The sequence below is a fragment of the Populus nigra genome, chromosome 3 (genome assembly GCF_951802175.1).
Source record: "Populus nigra chromosome 3, ddPopNigr1.1, whole genome shotgun sequence".
Taxonomy (NCBI): Eukaryota; Viridiplantae; Streptophyta; class Magnoliopsida; order Malpighiales; family Salicaceae; genus Populus; species Populus nigra.
This window is the reverse complement of record NC_084854.1, coordinates 11560525-11576785: the sequence shown is the minus strand read 5'-3', so window position 1 is coordinate 11576785 and position 16261 is coordinate 11560525. Positions and strand designations below refer to the sequence as shown.

General features: G+C 37.3%; 1 pseudogene; it reads right to left on the bottom strand.

The window, feature by feature from the left end:
* Window positions 1-7048: 7048 nt before the first annotated feature.
* Window positions 7049-9465, bottom strand: LOC133689408 (uncharacterized; annotated as a pseudogene).
* Window positions 9466-16261: the final 6796 nt, after the last annotated feature.

Genomic DNA, 16261 nt, shown 5'->3' with positions numbered 1-16261 from the left:
TCTAGAGATACATATCATTGAAAGAATGCACAATCAAAGGATATAATTGTGAAGGCTCAAAAGCTTGCATTGATACAACACTATAAAGTCAACATGACATATTTTCAAAGTCAATCCCTAGACTAATTAAAATTTAAAACTTTGATGCACACTCATTCATTCGATTTATATTGTCATCTATCTCAACTAATTCTCATAATACTCATATTCTCATAAACCAATGAGAGTTCAAAAGATAAAACTTACACTTTTTTTTTTTAGAAACAACAAAGAAAACTAAAATTCTCTTAATATTCTCATAAATTGTCCTCAATGTTGAAATAAAAGAAAAGGAATATAGGAGAACGACAAAAATAAAATAAAATGCAAAAAATAAAAGATAAAGAAAAAAGAAAGCAAATTTGATTTTTTTTTTCTCGAGTTGCTTCTCAATAAGCGCTTTTATTTTATGTCATTGGCTCGACACATCAAATGCTCATGCCTCATTGATGGTTCAACTAACTCCATGGAAGTGGTGACTTTTGTCGTCCAACCTTCATAGAAAGTTTTCAATCGATGCCCATTGACCTTGAGCACTTTGTTTCTAAACTTGAAATTTCAATTGCACCATAAGAAAAAAACAATAGAAACAATAAAGGATCCAATCCAACGAGAGCATTACTATCTGGGAAAATGTTTCAAAAGCGAATGATAAAGAAGGACTTTGTCTCAAACATGAAACTCCTTTTTTGTAATCATTCGGTCATGAAGACTCTTTTGATTTTTTCTTTGTTAATCCTTGCATTCTCATATACATCATTTTGTATCTCTTCCAACTCTTGTAATTGCAACTTTTTTAAAATCCAAGCAGCATCATAATGAAAGTTAAATTGTTTAATGCCCAAAAAGCTTTGTGTTCAAACTTCACTGGTAGATGACATACTTTTCTATAATTCATCCTATAAGATGACATTCATAGATTTGTATGCAGTCCGATAAGGTCAAAGTGCATCACCAAGTCGCAGACTCCAATCTCGCAAGTTAGGTTGCATTTGATATCTCGATTTGAAATTTAAGCTTGGCCATTCGTTTGAGGATGGTAGGTTGTGGAAGTCCAATGAGTCACATCGTTTTTACATAATAATGCTTCCTGATACGATCCAGGCAAGGTCAAATTCGGATTTTGATGTAAAATGTGCAACTATCTAGTTTTACGACAACAGTCATAATTCTCAATCCGACCATTGGATCGGGCTGAAAGTTTACATGGAGTCTCCTGACATGTTTTCCTACCTTGGGTTAATATTTTAATTCAATCAAAATTCAGGAAGGCATTGAAACATGGGTCAACATAGGCTGTAAGAATTTTGTTATTTACTTCCTTTTGACTTATGGACTTTGTATTTAGCTAGGATTCTTTTTCTAAAAAGATGTGGGAGCTTATTTCGAAATCTCCTATTTCTACAAAGATCTTTAATGGGCTGCAACATAGTTTCCAAGTGTGGCAAGAATTCATAAATGTTTTAGAATCCTTTTTTTACAAGGATTCCTTATTCATCCAAGCTACAAAAAAAGGAAAGAAGATTTCAGAATTAATTCTACCTTCAGATTTGATTCTCCTAGCTTATATGGGATTTTTAAAGGGTAACAAATCTGATCCTATTATATTTAGGATATTAAATTAAGATTTATTATTCTATAAAGTAGGAAAGTTTGACGATTTAAGTTGTTATTATTATTTTCTTCTTAGTTTAGGGTTTATTTATATTATTTGGGTTTAATTGTAAGTGGGCATCATATAAGTCCACATAAGGGGTCCATTATGGTTTATTTTAGTTTGGAGTCACTATAAATAAGGGTATAACCAGACATGTAAGGTTAGACAATTTAGATTAATAAAACTTCTTGTTTGCCGCACTTTGTGTGTGTGTGCGTGTGTGTTGGTGAGATAATCTCTCTTCCATGGTTCTCTAAAGAACTGAAAAAGGACTTATCGAAGAACAACTGTCTTCGTGGCGTCATCCTTATACTTCTCATTCGCGAATCAATATTCTTTGGGTGGGGGTCTCCGTTTCCAATAGTGCTGGTGCCTAGGTACAAGTTATTTTTGTGTCACACTCTTATCAAACCTGATTTACTTGGCTTTCTGGGAATTGGTGTATTTGCGTATGGGTTGCGTGTCCATGTGATCATGAGGTTCACATCATTTCCAATGAACGATTGCAAAAATGAGTGCCATGATTGCTAATGATAGCTTTGGGGATTCTAAACCTATCAAATATGTGAGTTCTGACAAAATCTAAAACAACAACATCATTAATTCGTTAGGATTTTGCCTCGATTTATTTGGACACATAATCAATAGCAAGAAGGATATAAAGATTACTAAAAGAAAAGGGAAATTGAACCATAAAATAAATACCCCAAACATAAGAAATTTCACTTACAAGAATATTTGTTAAAGGCATTTGGTTCTTCTGAGTGATATTACTTGTTCTTTGGCATTATTCACATGATTTGCAAAAGTTATATGCATCCTTAAACATAGAAGGCCAATATAGACCACTTTCAAGTACCTTGTGGGTCATTATTTTTTCTCAAAAAATGAGAATGATAAAAAGTAAGAATGGAATGAAATTTATCTTGTGGTACATATTGATGCGAACCTCGTGATCACCTACTCACACAACCCACAAGCGTGTGGGTTGCGTCACCACTTGATCACAAGCTTCACATAATTTGGTATCAGAGCTTGGCTCTATTAATCAGGTTATATCCTTCTAAAATTTTCATTTCTTATTGATTCCGCAAAAATTCCTTAGTCTCCAATTTCTTCTTTTCCTTGAATTTGCGGCATATAAAAAAATATTGTTATTTCATTCTATTGTTGTTCAAAATATATTAGTAGCATAAAAAAAAGAAAGAATAGAAAAAAAAATCGTTCAAAACGATGTTTATTGGTTTCTGCTCCAGAAAACTAAACAAGAGAAAATTAGATCAAATCAACTCGGAATTAGATTACATTTTATACTATAATTACTGGGGTCCAAAACAAACCCCATATACATTTTGGGGTGAATTGGATATCATTTGCTGTGGTTTTCAATTTCGGGTCTAATCAAGTCTGATTCATAATGTTTTTGCGTCAGTATATCAAATCTTTTTGTAAATTGGTCAAACTTTATATTTTGTCTATTTGGATTGATATTGTACTATATCTGAAATTTTAGCTCAATTGGACATTATTTACATTAGGTTCCAGATTCAGACATGTTGTAAACGAGTCTGTTTTGCGTCAACTTTTGAAATTCACTTTCTTTCTATTATTTTCATTTATTGCTGTATATCTTCAACATATCCAACATATTTGGGTGTTGTTTCATCGTTTTTTGCATATTTCATTTCTATTTTTATTCGAGTCTTCAGTTTCATTCGTATTTCGGATAGATTTGCTTGCTACTCGCGAGACTATTATTGCAGTTTTGTTTTTGCTTGTTTTCTTATTTTTATTGCTTCTTTAGTCGTATATACATATTTGGATTGCTCTGCTAAGATTGGTTCTATTTGGTGTTGGTTTCAGTTCTACAAGAACCACAAGAAAATGAGACGAGAGGTGTTAGCATGTGAGGATATTAAGAGTGTTTGAGCGAAATACGAGCGACATGAGGATATTCTTTTTACCACTAACCAATTTTGCAGGTACTATCATGTCAGATCAAAACACACCACCCTATCCCAAGGGAGAACTTAAGTTTCAAATGCAAGCCACGCAGATGATGGAGAGGATGAATTATGTGATAGGGAACGTGTGTGATAGACTTGATAGGGTGGAGAAGCGTGGTAACGAGGCTAGTACAAACACCCAAGATGTGAGGAAGCTTGGGGCTGAACCGAAAGCAAACAGTGGTAGTAGGGCCAAAAGGCCAAGGTGGGCTGATTATGAGTATTTTATGGATGACATTGATGATATTGGTGATGGTGGTTTTGAAGATGAGGCCATGGGCCAAAAGGCCAAGGTGGGCTGATTATGAGTATTTAATAGATGACATTGATGATATTGGTGATGGTGGTTTTGAAGATGAGGCCATGGGCCATCGGGAAGGTTTTCGGCAGCCTAGAAACCGAAGGGATTTTGGGAATAGAACTAGGGGCCAATTCGGCCAAAGGGAAAATTTCAGTAGTGTTGGGGGACATGCTAATTTAGATGGTGATTTGGATGCTATCAAACTAAAAATACCTTCTTTTCAAGGTAAAAACGATCCCGACGCATATTTGGAGTGGGAGAAAATGGTGGGTTGGATTTTTTATTGCCATAATTATTCGGAGGCGAAGAAAGTGAAATTGGTAGTCATCAAATTCATGGATTATGTTCTGATTTGGTGGGATCAGAATGTGATTAGTAGAAGGAGGAATGGAAAGAGGCCGGTAGCGTTGTGGGAAGAGATGAAAGTGTTGATGAGAAGACGATTTGTGCCTAACCACTATTATAGAGATTTATATATGAAATTGCAGGGTTTGAATCAAGGTTCTAGGTCAGTGGATAAGTATTTCAAGGAGATGGAGATCGCCATGATTCGGGCCAATATGATTGAGGATCGGAAAGCTACGATGGCTATATTTCTAAATGGGCTGAATAGGGACATTGCGAATGTTGTAAAATTACAACATTGTGTGGAATTGGAGGACATGGTCCATATGGCAACGAAGGTGGAGAGGCAAATAAAGAGAAGGGGCAGTACACGTTTTCAGGCCAATTCGGCTTCATCTTCCTCAACATAGAGGCTGAATTTGATGAGAGAGGGGGTTGTCCAACCAAAGCCTTATGCGAAGGCCGAACCACCTAAGGCCAAAAAGGATACTCATATGAATGCGAAAGGTAAATCTGAATCTCAACCTACTCGTGATAGAGATATTAAATGCTTTAAGTGTTTAGGAAAGGGGCACATTGCATCTTAGTGTCCAAACTGAAGAGTTATTGATGCGAACCTCGTGATCACGTGGTCATGCAACCCACACGCAAAGACACAAATTCCTGGAAAGCCAAGTAAATCATGTTTGATAGAAGTGTGACACAAAGATAACTTGTACCTAGGCACCACCACTATTGGAAACGGAGACCCCCACCCAACGAATATTGATTCGCGAACGAGAAGTATAAGGATGACGACACGAAGACAGTTGTTCTTCGATAAGTCGTTTTCAGTTCTTTAGAGAACCAAGGAAGGGAGATTATCCCACCATCACACAATAAGTGCAGCAAAGAAGTTTATTGATCTGAAAATTGTGTAACCTTATATGTTTGGTTATACCTTTATTTATATGGACTCACTCTAGACTTAAAGAAACCCTAATGGACCCCCCTTAGGTGGACTTATATGAAGCCCACTTACAATTGACCCAAATAAGTAATAATAACCCAAAACTAAGAAGAAAATAATAATAAAAAATAAAAATCCAAAAATTATCATGCTAAATATGCTAGAATCAGATTTGTCACCCTTAAGAAGTCTTAAATAAACTAGGACAAATCTGATTTGGAAAATTTGTGTTGCTGCCCCTTTTGATGTCCTTGATTAGCTTGAATTTCCTTGTTTAACTTGGACAAATAAGAACACAAATTTCCTCCTTTGTTGCTGATTTAATTACTTTCCTTCATAAGTTAGGAAAAGCATTAAATAGTCCTCCCCTCTTTAGGAATAAGATATGGCCAACTTCCTTACTTAATTAGGAGAATAAATTGCTGACTTTTAATCCTTGTAGCATTAGGAAAAATAACAAGCCTAGCAAGGCTGGTATTGGGCCGGACATATCAACCCCTTGTTCCACATGAATTGGGCTCTTCTTGGACCTGAACTAGATGAATTAAAGGCTGTCCTTCATGCTGCTTAAATGTCCCAAGCCCCTCTAGGTCCATTTTGCTCCATATGTTCTGAACAAGCCTATTCAATGCTTCTTTAAGCTTCTTTGCCCTAGCTCTTGTGATTGGCACCTCCAATAGGTCGTTGGCATGATTACGCTTGGTGTTGGGCTGATCCGTATCATCCCCTCTCTCTTCAAAAGGATTCAACCTCGAATCATCACCTACATCAAACAAAGTAAGATCAGAAACATTAAAGGTAGCACTAACACCATACTCACCTGGCAAATCAACTTTATAAGCATTGTCATTGATCCTCTCAAGGATCTAAAATGGCCCATCTCGTCGTGGTTGTAGCTTTGATTTCCTAAGGGCCGGAAATCTCTCCTTGCGCATGTGCACCCAAACCCAATCGCCGGGCTGAAAGACAACATGTTTGCGCCCCTTATTGGCTTTGGTCGCATACACACGATTCCTCTTTTCAATCTGTTGCCGCACACTCTCATGAAGTGTTTTTACCACATGTGCTTTACAATTATCATCCAAACTAACCCTTTCATCAATAGGTAAAGGAATCAAATCCATTGGAGTTAAAGGGTTAAATCCATACACAATTTCAAATGGTGAAAATTCAGTAGTAGAGTGCACACTACGATTATATGCAAACTCTATATATGGCAAACAATCTTCCCAATTCTTTAAGTTCTTTTGAATGACAGCACGCAGAAGTTGTGTTAAGGTCCTATTAACTACTTCGGTTTGTCCATTTGTTTGGGGGTGACAAGTAGTTGAAAACAACAGTTTAGTACCCAATTTGCCCCATAACACCTTCCAAAAATAGTTGAGGAATTTAACATCTCTATCAGAAACAATGCTCTTAGGGACCCCGTGAAGCCGTACTATCTCCCTAAAGAACAAATCAGCAATGTTAGTTGCATCATCAGTTTTATGACATGGAATGAAGTGTGCCATCTTTGAAAACCTATCAACAACTACAAAAATCGAATCCCTACCCCGTTTTGACCTAGGTAAACCTAATACAAAGTCCATCGAAATGTCTACCCATGGTTCTTTCGGTACAGGCAAAGGGGTATACAAGCCATGTGGTTGAGTCCTAGACTTTGCTTTCCTACAAGTTATGCATTTATCACATATACGTTGCACATCTTTTTTCATTTTAGGCCAATAAAAATGCTCATGCAACACATCCAAAGTCTTAACAACACCAAAATGCCCCATCAATCCACCTCCATGTGCTTCACGTACAAGCAATTCACGCATAGAACTTAATGGAACACACAAACGACTCTCTTTAAACAAATATCCATCAAGTCTATAAAACTTTCCAAAAGCTGAAGTTTCGCAAGCATTGTAAACATTAGCAAAATCACTATCATCCTTGTACAATTCTTTTATGTGTTCAAATCCTAGAAATCTAACATTCAAGGTAGATAAAAGAACATACCTGCGCGAAAGTGCATCAGCCACAATGTTTTCTTTCCCTTTCTTATACTTGATCACATACGGAAAGGTTTCAATAAATTCAACCCATTTGGCATGTCTCCTACTCAACTTACCTTGCCCTTTCAAGTGCTTCAATGATTCATGATCAGAATGTATCACAAACTCCTTGGGCCACAGGTAATGGTGCCACGTCTCTAAAGTTCTTACCAAGGCATAGAGCTCCTTGTCATATGTAGGGTAATTCAAGGCTGCCCCATTAAGTTTTTCGCTAAAATACGCAATGGGCCTCCTATCCTACATTAACACAGCTCCTATACCAATACCTGACGCATCACATTCAACTTCAAAAGCTCTCATAAAGTCTGGCAAAGCTAAAACAGATGCCAAACAAAGTTTATCTTTCAACAAATTAAAAGCCTCATCCTGTTCATCATTCCATTTGAATCCAACAGACTTTTTCACAATTTCAATTGAAGGTGCAGCAATAGTACTAAAATCCTTCACAAACCTTCTATAAAAACTAGCAAGTCCATGAAAACTCCTTACCTCAATTATCGATTTTGGTGTAGGCCAATCCCGGATGGCCTTAATTTTCTCCTCGTCCATCTCGATACCCTGCGCAGTTACGACATAGCCACGAAACACAATTTTTTCCATGCAAAAGGTACACTTCTTAAGATTAGCATATAATTGCTCACTACGCAACACACTAAGTACATTACGCAAATGATCAAGATGCTCATTTAAGTTCTTGCTATAGATCAAAATGTCATCAAAATACATAACAACAAACTTACCTATAAACGTACACAATACATGATTCATTAAACGCATAAACGTGCGAGGCCCATTTGTAAGTCCAAACGGCATGCTAACCATTCATACAAACCATGCTTAGTCTTAAACGCAGTTTTCCACTCATCACCCTCTTTCATCCTAATTTGATGGTACCAACTTTTTAGGTCAATCTTAGAGAAAATACATGATCCATGTAACTCATCTAGCATGTCATCAAGCCTAGGAATAGGATGTCGATACTTTACCGTTATGTTATTGACGGCACGACAATCGACACACATCCTCCATGTTCCATCCTTTTTAGGCACAAGTAGCACTGGCACAGCACAAGGACTCATACTCTCACGAATGTACCCCTTCATCATCAACTCATCTACTTGCCTTTGAAGCTCCTTCGTCTCCTCGGGGTTGCTTCTATAGGCTGGACGGTTAGGAATCGAAGCTCCGGGCACAAGGTCAATTTGATGTTCAATCCCCCTTAATTAATGATTTAGGTTTAGCCGAATTTGATGGTTTTCTCTCACCATTGTCCTCACATGAATTTTCACTCTTCCCATCCTCACATTCCTTTTTTAATTTCATTTGATCATCATACACTTGTTTTGGAGAAAGAGGTACAAGAGTGATGATTTTACCATCCTTTACAATAGTGAACCTATTTCTAAACCCATCATGAATCGCTTTCCAATCAAACTGCCATGGACGCCCTAAAAGTAAGTGACTAGCATGCATTGGGACTACATCACACAAAATCTCATCGGAATACTTCCTAATAGCAAATGCAATCAAAACCTGCTTAGTAACCCTCACTTCACCACAATTATTCAACCATTGCAATCTATAAGGCCTAGGATGCTTAATACAACTCAGATTCAATTTCTTCACAAGAGTATCACTAGCAACATTAGCACAACTACCTCCATCAATTATCATGCTACATACCTTGTTTTGGATGTGACATCGAGTGTGAAATATATTTTCCCGTTGCTGATCTACATCATCTTCTTTGATTTGCATGTTGAGCACACGCCTTATAACCAAGGCCTCTCCCTCAACAGGATATGCAATCTCCTCATCACTACAAGCCACCAAAGGTGGCATCTCTTCACTTTCAGATTTGTCACTTTCATATTCAACCTCCCCATTGTCTCTTGTAAGCATAACTCTTTGGTTTGGACACTGAGATGCAATGTGCCCCTTCCCTAAACATTTAAAGCATTTAATATCTCTATCACGAGTAGGTTGAGACTCAGATTTACCTTTCCCATCCGTATGAGTATCCTTTTTGGCCTTAAGTGGTTCGGCCTTGTACCAGCCTCGTTACCACGTTTCTCCACCCTATCAAGTCTGTCACACACATTTCCCATCACAAAATTCATCCTCTCCATCATTTGTGTCATGGCTTGCATTTGGAACGTAAGTTCTCCCTCAGGATGGGGTGGTGTGTTGGTTTGATCTGACATGATAGTACCTGCAAAAATTGGTTAGTGGTAAAAAAAAAAATTATCCTCACGTCACTCGTGTTTCGCTCAAACACTCCTAATATCCTCACACGCTCACACCTCTCGTCTCACCTTCTTGCGGTTCTTGTGAAACTGAAACCAACACCAAATAGAACCAACTTGGTAGCGCAATCCAAATATATATATGACTCAAGAAGCAATAAAAACTAGAAAACAAGCGGAACAAAATTGCGATGATAGTCTCGCGAGTAGCAAGCGAGTCTATCCGAAATATGAACGAAACTAAAGACTCGAATGAAAACAGAAACAAAAAATATGCAAAATCATGAAACAACACCCAAATATGTTGGATATGATGAAATATAAACTGCAAGAAACAAAAACAACAGAAAGCAAGCGAATTTCAAAAGTTGACGCAAAACTGACTTGTTTACGAAGAGTTAAGTCTGAATCTGGAACCTAAAGTAAATGATGTCCAATTGAGTTAAAATTTCAGATATGGTGTGATATCAACCCAAATAGACAGAATATAAAGTTTGAACAATTTACGACAAGGTTTGAAATACTAACGCAAAAACGTTATGAATCAGACTTGATTAGACCCGAATTTGAAACCCCAAGCAAACGATATCCAATTGACCCCAAATTTTATATGTGGTGCGATTAGGACCCCGGTAATTAGATTATCAAATTTGAGCTAATTACGAGTTGATTTGATCCAATTTTCTCTTGTTTAGTTTTTTGCGGCATAATCCAATAAACGTCTTTTTGAACAATTTTTTTTTTGCTTTTCTCTTTTCTCTGTTTTTTTTTGTTTTTGATGCTACTGATATATTTTGAACAATAACATAATGAAATAACAATTTGTTTTTTTATATATGCTGCAAATTCAAGGAGAAGAAGAAATTGGATACTAAGGAATTTTTATTTTTTTGCGGAATCAACAAGAAATGAAAATTTCAGAAGGATATAACCTGATTAATGGAGCCAAGCTCTGATACCAAATGATGCGAACCTCGTGATCACGCAACCCACACGCAAAGACACCAATTCCCGGAAAGCCAAGTAAATCAGGTTTGATAGGAGTGTGACATAAAGATAACTTGCACCTAGGCACCACCACTATTGGAAACGGAGACCCCCTCCCAATGAATATTGATTCGTGAACGAGAAGTATAAGGATGATGCCATGAAGACAGTTGTTCTTCGATAAGTCGTTTTCAGTTCTTTAGAGAACCAAGGAAGGGAGATTATCCCACCATCACATAATAAGTGCAGCAAAGAAGTTTATTGATCTGAAAATTGTGTAACCTTATATGTTTGGTTATACCTTTATTTATATGGACTCACTCTAGACTTAAAGAAACCCTAATGGACCCCCCTTAGGTGGACTTATATGAAGCCCACTTACAATTGACCCAAAATAATAACCCAGAAACTGAGAAGAAAATAATAATAAAAAATAAAAATCCAAAAATTAGCATGCTAAATATGCTAGAATCAGATTTGTCACCCTTAAGAAGTCTTAAATAAACTAGGACAAATCTGATTTGGAAAATTTGTGTTGCTGCCCCTTTTGATGTCCTTGATTAGCTTGAATTTCCTTGTTTAACTTGGGACAAATAAGAACACAAATTTCCTCATTTGTTGCTGATTTAATTACTTTCCTTCCTAAGTTAGGAAAAGCATTAAATAGTCCTCCCCTCTTTAGGAATAAGATATGGCCAACTTCCTTACTTAATTAGGAGAATAAATTGCTGACTTTTAATCCTTGTAGCATTAGGAAAAATAACAAGCCTAACAAGGCTGGTATTGGGTCGGACACATCAACCCCTTGTTCCACATGAATTGGGCTCTTCTTGGACCTGAACTAGATGAATTAAAGGTTGTCCTTCATGCTGCTTAAATGTCTCAAGCCTCTCTAGGTCCATTTTGCTCCATATGTTCTGAACAAGCCCATTCAATGCTTCTTTAAGCTTCTTTGCCCTAGCTCTTGTGATTGGCCCAATTGGCACCTCCAATGGGTCGTTGGCATGATTACGCTTGGTGTTGGGCTGATCCGTAACAGTTATGCTAACAAGGGGCAATGGGGAGGTTGAATCTGAAAGTGAAGAGATTCCACCTTTGGTGGGTTGTAGTGATGAGGAGATTGCATATCCTGTTAAGGGGGAGGCCTTGGTTATAAGGCGTGCCCTAAACATGGAAATCAAAGAAGATAATGTAGATCAGCAATGGGAAAATATATTTCACACTCGATGTCACATCCAAAACAAGGTATGTAGTATAATAATCGATGGAGGTAATTGTGCTAATGTAGCTAGTGATACTCTTGTGAAGAAATTGAATCTGAGTTGTATTAAGCATCATAAGCCTTATAGATTGCAATGGTTGAATGAATGTGGTGAAGTGAGGGTTACTAAGGAGGTATTGATTGAGTTTGCTATTGGGAAGTATTCTGATGAGATTTTGTGTGATGCAGTCCCAATGCATGCTAGTCACTTACTTTTGGGGCGACCATGACAGTTTGATCAGAAAGTGATTCATGATGGGTTTAGAAATAGGTTCGTTATTGTAAAAGATGGTAAAACCATTACTCTTGTACCTCTTTCTCCAAAACAAGTGTATGATGATCAAATAAAATTAAAAAAAGGATTGTGAGCATGGGAACTCTTGTATCTCTTTCTCTAAAATAAGTGTATGATGATCAAATAAAATTAAAAAAAAAGGAATGTGAGGATGGGAAGAGTGAAAATTCATGTGAGGACAATGGTGAGAGAAAACCATAAGATTCGGCTAAACCTAAATCATTAATTAAATCGGTTGAGAGTGGAGGTAAAACCTGAGGAGTGAAGAAAGTAAGCTTGTGTGATGATAATAGTGTTGAACAATTAAAGAAACAACCTAATTTTTATGCAAAAGGAGCTCAAATGGGATCTGTGTTTTTCACTAATAAGCCGATGATCTTACTTGTGTATAAGAAGACTTATTTTAACATTAACGATCTTGATTCTGCTATTCCTAGTATGGCTGTATCTTTAATGCAGGAGTTTGATTATGTATTCCCTAAAGACATCCTTAATGGATTACCACCATTAAGGGGATTAAACATCAAATTGACCTTATGCCCGGAGCTGCGATTCGTAACCGTTCAGCCTATAGAAGCAACCCCGAGGAGACGAAGGAGCTTCAAAGGCAAGTAGATGAGTTCATGATGAAGGGGTATATTCATGAGAGTATGAGTCCTTGTGATTTGCCAATGCTACTTGTGCCTAAAAAGGATGGAACATGGAGGATGTGTGTCGACTGTCTTGTTGTCAATAACATAACGGTAAAGTATTGACATCCTATTCCTAGGCTTGATGACATTGCAGATGAGTTACATTGATCATCTATTTTCTCTAAGATTGACATAAAAAGTGTGAACGAGTCAGATTAGGATGAAAGAGGGAGATGAGTGGAAAACTACATTTAAGACTAAGCAAGGTTTGTATGAATGGATAGTCATGCCGTTTGGACTTATAAATGCGCCTAGCACGTTTATGCGTTTAATGAATCATGTATTGCATGCGTTTATAGGTAAGTTTGTTGTTGTGTATTTTGATGACATTTTGATTTATAGCAAGAACCTAAATGAGCATCTTCATCATTTGCGTAATGTACTTAGTGTCTTACGTAGTGAGCAATTGTATGCTAATCTTAAGAAGTGTATCTTTTACATGGAGGAAATTATGTTTCTTGGCTATGTCGTAACTGTGCAAGGTTTCGAGATGGACGAGGAGAAAGTTAAGGCCATCCGGGATTGGCCTACACCAAAATCGGTAAGTGAGGTAGTTTTCATGGATTTGCTAGTTTTTATAGAAGGTTTGTGAAGGATTTTAGTACTATTGCTGCACCTTTAACTGAAATTGTGAAAAATTCTGTTGGATTCAAATGGAATGATAAACAGGATAAGGCTTTTAATTTGTTGAAAGATAAATTTTGTTTAGCGCTTGTTTTAGCTTTGCGATACTTTACGAGAGCTTTTGAAGTTGAATGTGATGCATCAAGTATTGGTATAAGAGTTGTGTTAATGCAGGATAGGATGCCCATTGCATATTTCAGCGAAAAACTTAATGGGGCAGCTCTGAATTACCCTACATATGACAAGGAACTCTATGCCTTTGTAAGAACTTTAGAGACGTTTCGCATTATCTGTGGCCTAAGGAGTTTGTGATACATTCTGATCATGAATCATTGAAGCACTTGAAAGGGCAAGGTAAATTGAGTAGGAGACATGCTAAATGGGTGGAATTTATTGAAACATTTCCGTATGTGATCAAGTATAAGTAAGGAAAAGAAACAATTATGGATGATTTTCATGCAGGTACGTTCTTTATCTACTTTAGATGCTAGATTTCTAGGATTTGAACACATAAAAGAATTGTATAAGGATGATAATGATTTTGCTAATGTTTACAATGCTTGCGAAACTTTAGCTTTTGGAAAGTTCTATAAACTTGAAGGTATTTGTTTAAAGAGAGTCGTTTGTGTGTTTCATTAAGTTCTATACGTGAATTGCTTGTACATGAAGCACATGGCGGCGGTTTGATGGGGCATTTTGGTGTTGTTAAGACTTTGGATATGTTGCATGAGAATTTTTAATGGCCTAAAATGGAAAAATATGTGCGACGCATATGTGATAAATGCATAACTTGTAGGAAAGCAAAGTCTAGGACTCAACCACATGGCTTGTACGGATGTACCTAAGGAACCATGGGTAGACATTTCGATGGATTTCATCTTAGGTTTACCTAGGTCAAAATGGGGTAGGGATTCAATTTTTATTGTTGTTGATAGGTTTTCAAAGATGGCACACAGTATTCCATGTCATAAAATCGATGATGCCACTAACATTGCTGATTTGTTCTTTAGAGAGATAGCACGACTTCACGGGGTCCCTAAAAGCATTGTTTCTGATAGAGATGTTAAGTTCCTTATCTATTTTTGGAAGGTGTTATGGGGAAAATTGGGTACTAAAATGTTGTTTTCAACTACTTGTCACCCCCAAACAAATGGACAAACCAAAATAGTTAATAGGACCTTAACACAACTTTTGCATGCTGTCATTCAAAAGAACTTAAAGAATTGGGAAGATTGTTTGCCATTTATAGAGTTTGCATATAATCGTAGTGTTACCATTGAATTTTCACCATTTGAAATTGTGTATAGATTTAACCCTTTAACTCCAATGGATTTGATTCCCTTGCCTGTTGATGAAAGGGTTAGTTTGGATGGTAATCGTAAAATATAGGTGGTGAAGACACTTCATGAGAGTGTGCGGAAATAGATTGAAAAGAGGAATCATGTGTATATGACCAACGCCTAGGGGCACAAACATGTTGTCTTTCAGCCCGACGATTGGGTTTGGGTGCATATGTGCAAGGAGAGATTTCCGGCCCATGAAAAATCAAAGCTACAACCACGAGGAGATGAGCCATTTCAGATCCTTGAGAGGATCAATGACAATGCTTATAAAGTTGATTTGCTAGGTGAGTATGGTGTTAGTGTTACCTTTAATGTTTGATGTAGATGATGATTTGAGGTCGAATCCTTTTGAAGAGAGAGCGGATGATGCGGATCAGCTCAACACCAAGCGTAATCATGCCAATGACCCATTGGAGGTCCCAATTGGGCCACTTACAAAAGCTAGGGCAAAGAAGCTTAAAGAAGCATTGAATGGGCTTGTTCAGAACATATGAAGCAAAATGGACTTAGTGGGGCTTGAGACATTTAAGAAGCATGAAGGACAGCCTTTAATTCATCTAGTTCAGGTCCAAGAAGAGCCCAATTCGTGTGGAACAAGGGGTTAATGTGTCCAGCCCAATACCAACCTTGTTAGGCTTGTTTTTTTTCCTAATGCTACAAGGATAAAAAGTCAGAAATTTATTCTCCTAATTAAGTAAGGAAATTGGCCATATCTTATAGGACTGAGCATTTTTGGTTCGGTCTGGTTTTGAACCAAAATAAATAACCAAATCGAATTTTTCTTTTAATTTTTTGAACCGAACCAAAAACCGGTTCAAACCGATTAATTTCGGTTCAGTTCGGTTTGGTTTTTTCCCTTTCCAAACCGGTTCAAACCCAATGGTCCTCTACCAACACTAGTAATATTCCTCCCTCTGTTTTGGACCACTGGCTAGGTCTGATGTGGCTTTTGAGGAAACAATACTCCAGTCCCCAAAATGTTGTTTTGCCCTTCCCAAACACCCTGCTGCTGCATCACTTGTCGTCTTAGATGCTGAAATTTGAATAAGAAACAAACAAAGTATAAGCCTCAATTAGTAATCAACAAAAGTAGGAACCTCTCTTCAATCTCTAAGAAGAAATAAGTGAAAGTACAATAAGGCACTGTTTGGCAAATTACTTGAGATGCCTACTTTTGGTAAGTAAGGGACTGCTGCTGTTGGTAGAGACTAATGTCGGAGATGGGATTTTTTTATGGAATAGAGATTGGAGGGGGTTTTCTTGGTGGACCCGATAGTCCTCTACTTTGGCTGTTAAAGCAACATCCTTCTTCGTTGTTCACTCTTATCCTCTCTACTTGTCCTGCAGCCTCGTATAGCAGATCCCAAGTTGCTGGAGGTGAAGACCCATTCGAGCTTCCATGGCTAGACCCTTGTCTACAACCACACCTGCGTCCAACTGCACATAGCGTTGATTG